The following is a 6,812-nucleotide window of genomic DNA, read 5'->3' on the forward strand; positions in this document are numbered from 1 at the left end:
GACATCAATAATGAAAAGAAGCTTGACCATAGCACCTTGCAATGAGCTGCTGGCTTTTACCATTCCTTGTTATCACAGCAGTGAGTGAGTGCTGGGAGCAAGCTATCAGCAGATGGTAGGCAGCAACTCTGGCAAGTTTGCAAATAAGGGACTTTCCCCGCTGCAGCCAGCTGGCTCAAGTATTAATCTTCTTGCTGCACTGCTCTTTGCAAGTCAAAAAAGCTCATCAGGTCAAAACATGTATCCTATATTGGCTGTCCAAAGCAGGAAAACCTTTTCTGTGATGAAACACAGTTTTATTTGATAGGTGCACTCCAGGACATGCAAAAAAACCCTCCATGGTTCCTCACCATTAATGTCTCTGATTGCTCCATTTGACACACACAAAATAGAGAGAATGAAGAGAATATTTCAGGTATGAAATTCCACAGAATTCTCAGCAGCCTAAGGTGATATGCTCTGTTTCTCTGGTTTTTTTTTTCCCCCCACATTTGTTTTGGCTTTGTAACATACAGGGTAACTATAATGAAATTATCTTTATGCACACTTGTAAAGTTTTTTGAGTAATAAAATTATTTAACTTATGTAAAAGAGAAGAATAGACTAGGTCCTTTCAGCTTCCAAAAGTCATTGCCAGATTTTGCCTACAGAAACATCTGTTACTTAAAATTTAAGAGTATGAAAACACATCTTTAGGGCATCCTTGTGATTATCTTAAGTCAAGTATTTTGAGCACCACACACTATATACTGTTCTTAAAAAGGATCAGTCTTTCAATTGAAGGATGTTTCCACTTTTTTTCCTATATATTGCTTTTCCTGATACCACATTCTGAAGTCTCTTATACTTTGTGAAACTTTGTCTCTTATACTATGTGAAACTCAGAGTTTGGGAGTTGATGATTTGAAAAAATGGCTATTTCTAAAGGTAGAAGTGGAAGAAAGGGGAATCTACTTTCTGAAAGTTCCTAAGAAGATGCTCATTAACTGTGTTCCCCCAGTCTGGCATTTTGTTGCTCATAGTAGGTAATTGGAAGTCATTCAATTCGTACAGGGTTGTAAGTTTTGCAGACTTTTTAATAAATAAATTTTGAATATGCTGCATGTTTTAAGGCCCCATGGATAATGTGATTTATGACAGATGTACCTTGCAACATCCCCTTGCAACATTCACTTCAAGCAAGGTTGAGTGCCACCAATCTGCTGGTTTTGTCTCCATGTTAGGAGAAGGTAATTGTGGTGATGCTCATGATACGGACTATTTTTACTGTGTGGGTCATGCTTTGGCTTCTTTATACCCAAAATCTTTTGGTATTTTTAGCCTATCTTCAGCAAGACTGACATCCTACCATAGCACTGGCATGTTGTAAGACTGCAGAGGTGGTAATGACAGCCCTGAAGTTCAATGACGTGTTTTGAAAAAGTCATAGAGATGTTAACTTGCATTTTCTAAAAGGTCAACTACTAACTTAAAAAATAGATGTAAGATGCTAAAAAAAGCATGAATTATTGTCTTATTTCTGCTTAAGCAAAGCACAGAAGGCAGAGCTGTGAACATTCCGGCTGCTTAGGTTAGCTGATAACTATGAACAGAAGAATTTCCATCACATTGCTCATTTGACTCTAGGGTTACCTTATATGGCTCTTCAAATCCTTTCCTGTTTCATTGTAATTACAGTTTAACAGGACACATAAACCACGTCCCTGGAAGCAATGGGCTCAGCACTTCATGTAAAGGCAAGGTAACCAACCTGAGGCTGTAGGTCCCATTGCCAGAGCCCAGGTGGCCCATGCCATTGGAGTCAGAGGAGGACTGAGGGTGGCAGTGGCTTCTCAGAGATGTGTTACCTCCTGGTGACAAGGTACCCATGTTTTGTTGGACATGGCCAAGCAGCAGCAATTCACATGCAGCACACCAGGTGTAAGATCTTGACAGCAGTGCCTCAAAGCTGTTCTGGTTGAGGAAGGTTTCTGGCAAGGATGCTCTCTACAAGGAGGGCAGTGGTTTGAGCCAAACACTTCACTGCCCTTAGAGTCTCTGAAATCTGCTTTTCCAAAGGGCTACTCCAACTGCAAGTATTTCCAGTGACCAGGGAGCAGATGGTGGACCCATTTTGGCAATGAACACCTTCAGCCCGTTGTCTATCAACCTCCTCAGGTTTAGAATATAAATGTTTTATTCTCCCATTGGTTTGTCTTCCTAAGATAAGTAGCTGTATTCTGGGCCTCTGGGGTGCCTTGGCTGGCCAGTTCAAAATAGGGTATGGGGGTAACAAAGGTCTGGAAGACTGTAGTGGTGTCTAGGTCTGAGAGAGATCAGTCATTTGGCAGGCTGGAGATAAGACACACAGCTATTAGCTGCCTGATAGAGTTTCATGGGACTCTGATTTCAGTCCATTTTGATGTCAGGACGGCAGACGCTTTCAACAAAAAGAGTGCTCATAGATTTTATTGGGACATTCAAATGCTTCCAGTTCCCAGCTGTCATCAGCTCCACTTTAGTCATATAGTTGTCACTTTATCCCTCTGTCTGCAACAGGTCTTGAGAGAAGAAAGATACTGATTTGTTAAGCTTTAATGAAAAGGAGACTCATTCATGTTTGCAGACACTTTTAGCTTTACTCACACAAATGAATCTCACTGAAGGAAAATAAAGTACATCTTTCCACAGGTACATCCAAAATTATTAAGAAACTATTATTTCAGATCCATCTGAGGAGATCTTGTACGCTGTGAGGGATGGAATTTTCTGAAGTCAGACAGGAGCAGTTCAAACCCAGTCTCCAAGTGTGTACAGAAATTAAAGCCTGTGTACTTAGGAAAGCACAACTTCTGCTGAGGCAGAGCTTATCTCTGGTGCTGTCAGCAAGGCTGGAAAAGGTTATTTTTCAGTCCTTCATGAGGAAATATTTAGCTGCATAATTTCATTATTCAACTATATCAGTGCCCAAACATTGCTACCTATGCATCAGCATCTTCACCAGAGATATCCTTCTGATAAATGCTTTTTTTTTTTCAACTTAAGTTGGACTTTTTGCCTGTTCAGCTATTTACAGTTCTTACATTATCAGCTTGGAAAAAAGTAATTGATGAAATCTCAATCTGTTAATGAAAAAAACTTTTAAAAAGATTTCTCTTTGTACCATCAGAAGAATACTGTCTTCTCTTTGCTAAAAGTTACACTGTTTAACTGGTCCTAAATATTTGCCTGTCTCCTGACAAGAAGCCTCTTCAAGTCTATGCAAGCTCTAGTCCCATTCTCTTAAAGTAGCTTTTACTTTTTGTAGAAGGCCAAATAAAAGGACTCACATTCAGCACTGTGTGCTTTGCAGCTTCTGAACAAAACAGGCTGAGCTGAAAACAAAAGCTCAGCTTTGACTCTTACTCCACTGGCTCAAGTTAGCTCCAGCCAGATCCTTAATGTTACTTTATCTGCAGGTTTGGGGGTTTTTATGTGTGATCAATGCCAACACTGTTGGGCAAATACAGGATGCATAGGGAAGTTAAAAAATCCACCTGCCAACAAGAAAAAGTGCTTTGTAACCATAGTTTGGAATGGAAACAATTTTCTAAGATACAGATCAAACTGTGTTTATAGACTCAACTATTAGCAGCTTTTCACCAATCTGTTTCCTGTGTGCCTATTGCACAGAGGAATAATCTAAGTACTTAAATTAAATTTAAAACCATACAGAACATAAAGGAAATACTGTGTGAAGCAGCATGGAAAACACAATGGTGTTGAATTTTCTTTTGTTTCCATAGCTAAAACTCATGGGAAAAGGCAGTAAGTACTGCACACCAAATGCCAGTACTCCAGTTCTTTACAGGATTTGGTCCTTACTCTTATTCTACTAATATTTTTGTAGTTTTAATTACTGACGTATCCAAATGACAAACATTTTCAAAAATGCTTCCTAAATTAGACAAACTTGCTAAATGTTATATAGTTGCTTTAAGTGCAGCAAGTTATTATTCCTTAGTAAAATAATTCAGACAATCATGAATTCAGACAACATGAACAGAAGGAAGCTGATTTCCCATTAGAACAGGTGGAAAATCTGAAGGTCTGAAGATAAGAGTCAAGGTAGACATAAACTAGTTTGCTCAGTTTGAAATGGTTGCAGCAAATGTTTCTTGCAGAAAAAGCCCAGAATTCATCTAGTAGCTGTTTGGAAGCTGTTTGGAATCTTTTTGGTGTTTTTCAGTGGGGCAGGTTTCCTCTCCCAGATTTCAAATGCACGCCCTTTGCTTCAGGCATGCATGTGCTGGTGGCACATCTCACCTCCTGACAGCATCAGTAAGGTCAGGGCACTCAGGCTGTGGTGCCCATGCAGAATTTTAATGGGGTTTTTGTCGCTGATGTGCTGCTTGGCTGGGCTTCATTCCTTCTATTCAAGCCATATCTCAGCTGGAGAGCATGGCAGCTCCAGCAGAGGGAAGCTTTATGGTTAGGGGAGTAATTTAGGTTGGATGGAACCTCTGGAGATTGTCTTGTCAGCCCCAACACAGCAGGAGCCATGCAGGTGACTTTGGCCAGGGCCAGACAAGTTTCCAATGTCTCCAGGATAGAATTCCCACAGCTCTTCTGGGCAACCTGTTTTGGCATCTAATTATGACACGCACAACAACAATATCAAATTTGTTTATACTTTCTTCTTCCTGTATCCTTACAGATCAGTTCTGGGAGGTATAGTAAAAGGCTTAGCTTTACATACTGATTCCAGCTAGAAATTTTTGTTGGGAAAGAAGACCACCTAAACAGGTAAGATCAATTCAGGTGAGGTGGTGCTGGGCTTTTCCTTTACCTGGGCCCTTGGATAATTAAGAAAATGTAATTGTGGATGAATTTCCTGGAGACAGATGCATGCTGGAGACAGACATGGATTGTACACAGCAAGTGTGCTGTCAGAAGAGCATTGACAGTTTGGAGTTTATGCATTTCTTGCACTCTGATTTGCCTGAGATGCAGTTCCAAACCCAGTCCATGGGTGCTGCAATGCAGCTGCCAGAAAGAGCAGGATCTGAGGCCACAGGGGCAGATCCATTGGGACTCACAGTTTCCCATCTGCACAGCAGTGAGTATTGGGATCATTCCAACCACCACCATTGCTTCTGGGATTTTTCCCAACCAAAGGCATTCTGGGATGGTTTCACATCTTGCTCTGAAAACTGTACACAGTTATTTCACAATATGTGTATTTAAAGGAATGCAAGTGGTTTCATAAGACTGAATGGCAAAATAGCATTTCAAGTTGTTGTGCTGTGATATATGGTAACTACTGTGAGATATATTTTATATGAAGAGAAAACACAACTACTCTGTAATGAGTTGTTTTTACTTTGTAGAAATACAGGTATTACTGGGTTACTACTGTTGGTGTCTCACATTTAAAGATTCAAAAATTTAATCTAATTTTGTTCTTCAGGAAGATTTAGTTTCAGATGAGAAAATTGTTAGACCTTCCTCAAAATTTGATAAGAGAGGAAATCTGTGAATATGTGCGATGCTCTTATGTGGCACGGTGCTTTCTCTAGAACCAGACAAGCACTTCCTTTGGTCCAGGACTTGAGTGCTGTGCTGGGCATGCAGAATGCATGGAATGCCTGTCTGCTCCTGGCTGCCTTCCACAGTGAGGTGACAGCCAAGCCACAGCCAACAGGTAGGAGATGGCAGTGGTCCTCTGCTCTCACCCACCACAAGACAGGTGTACTGCAGATTGTTTGTAACCCATGCCACATAAAAAGCTGCAAAATATAGTCATGAAGCTGTTTATAATTAAATTAAATGTAGGAGATGTAGACTCAGGTACACATTAACTAACGAATCCATCTCAGTACTTTATCTTGGTAAAAAATCGATGCTGTATCATCTCCCAAGATCGGTTTTGAAGGGCTGTGCATTTGCTAATGGAACCAATGCAGGATGTAGCTGAGCAGCACGTATACCAAAACTGGATTTTTGCCCACTCGAGCAGCCTCAGCACACTATTTGCCCTGTCCTAATGCTGTTTGTCTTCCACCGGCGTGGCATTTGGGCTGGGACAGTAACAGCTGCTAAGAGCGAGGCCAGCTCCGTCCCCGCATGCCAGGCTCTGCGATGAACCTGCCGGGGACTGAGAACTGCCACACACAAAGCCTGAACCCAGGGGCAGAAATGGGTTTTCAGCCCAGGGACTTGTTCCTTTGGGGACGGGGAAAGCCAACAACAAGGGAAAACAAGTATTTAAAACATGCTGTGATTCTTTTGGTCTTGGTCAAGAAACGCCACGCACATGGCGGCCGAAGATGATGACACTCGGGGCGGCCGTGGGGAACGGGTACCGATGGGGAGTCCGTGCCCACACAGCGCCCGGGGCCGGAAGTACGGCATTCCCGGGCCCCTCCGGCAGGCACGGCCCGGGCCCTGCAGCGGCTCCGGGGGTACGGCACTCCCGGGCCCCGTCTCGGCTCCGGGGGCTCGGCACTCCCCCAGGCGGGCACGGCCCGGGTCCCGTCTCGGCTCCGCGGGCTCGGCACTCCCGGGCTCGGCACTCCCGGGCCCGTCTCGGCTCCGGGGGCTCGGCACTCCCGGGCCCGGCGCGCAGGGCCCGCCCCTCAGCCAGCCCGGTTCCCCCGGGGCGACCCCGCGCGCGGGCGGGGCGGGGCGGTGGCGCATGCGCGGCGCGGGCGCCCTCTCACCCCGCTCAGCTATGCCAAGTATGTGCGCGGCGGAGCCGAGGCCGGGCGCGCGCGGCGGCGGCGCCATGGGGCGGTCGGGGCCGGGGCTCCCGGCGGGGCCGCCGCGGCGCTCGGGGGCTGCGCGCTCCCGCG

The sequence above is a fragment of the Molothrus ater genome, chromosome 9, assembly GCF_012460135.2.
Source record: "Molothrus ater isolate BHLD 08-10-18 breed brown headed cowbird chromosome 9, BPBGC_Mater_1.1, whole genome shotgun sequence".
NCBI lineage: Eukaryota > Metazoa > Chordata > Aves > Passeriformes > Icteridae > Molothrus > Molothrus ater.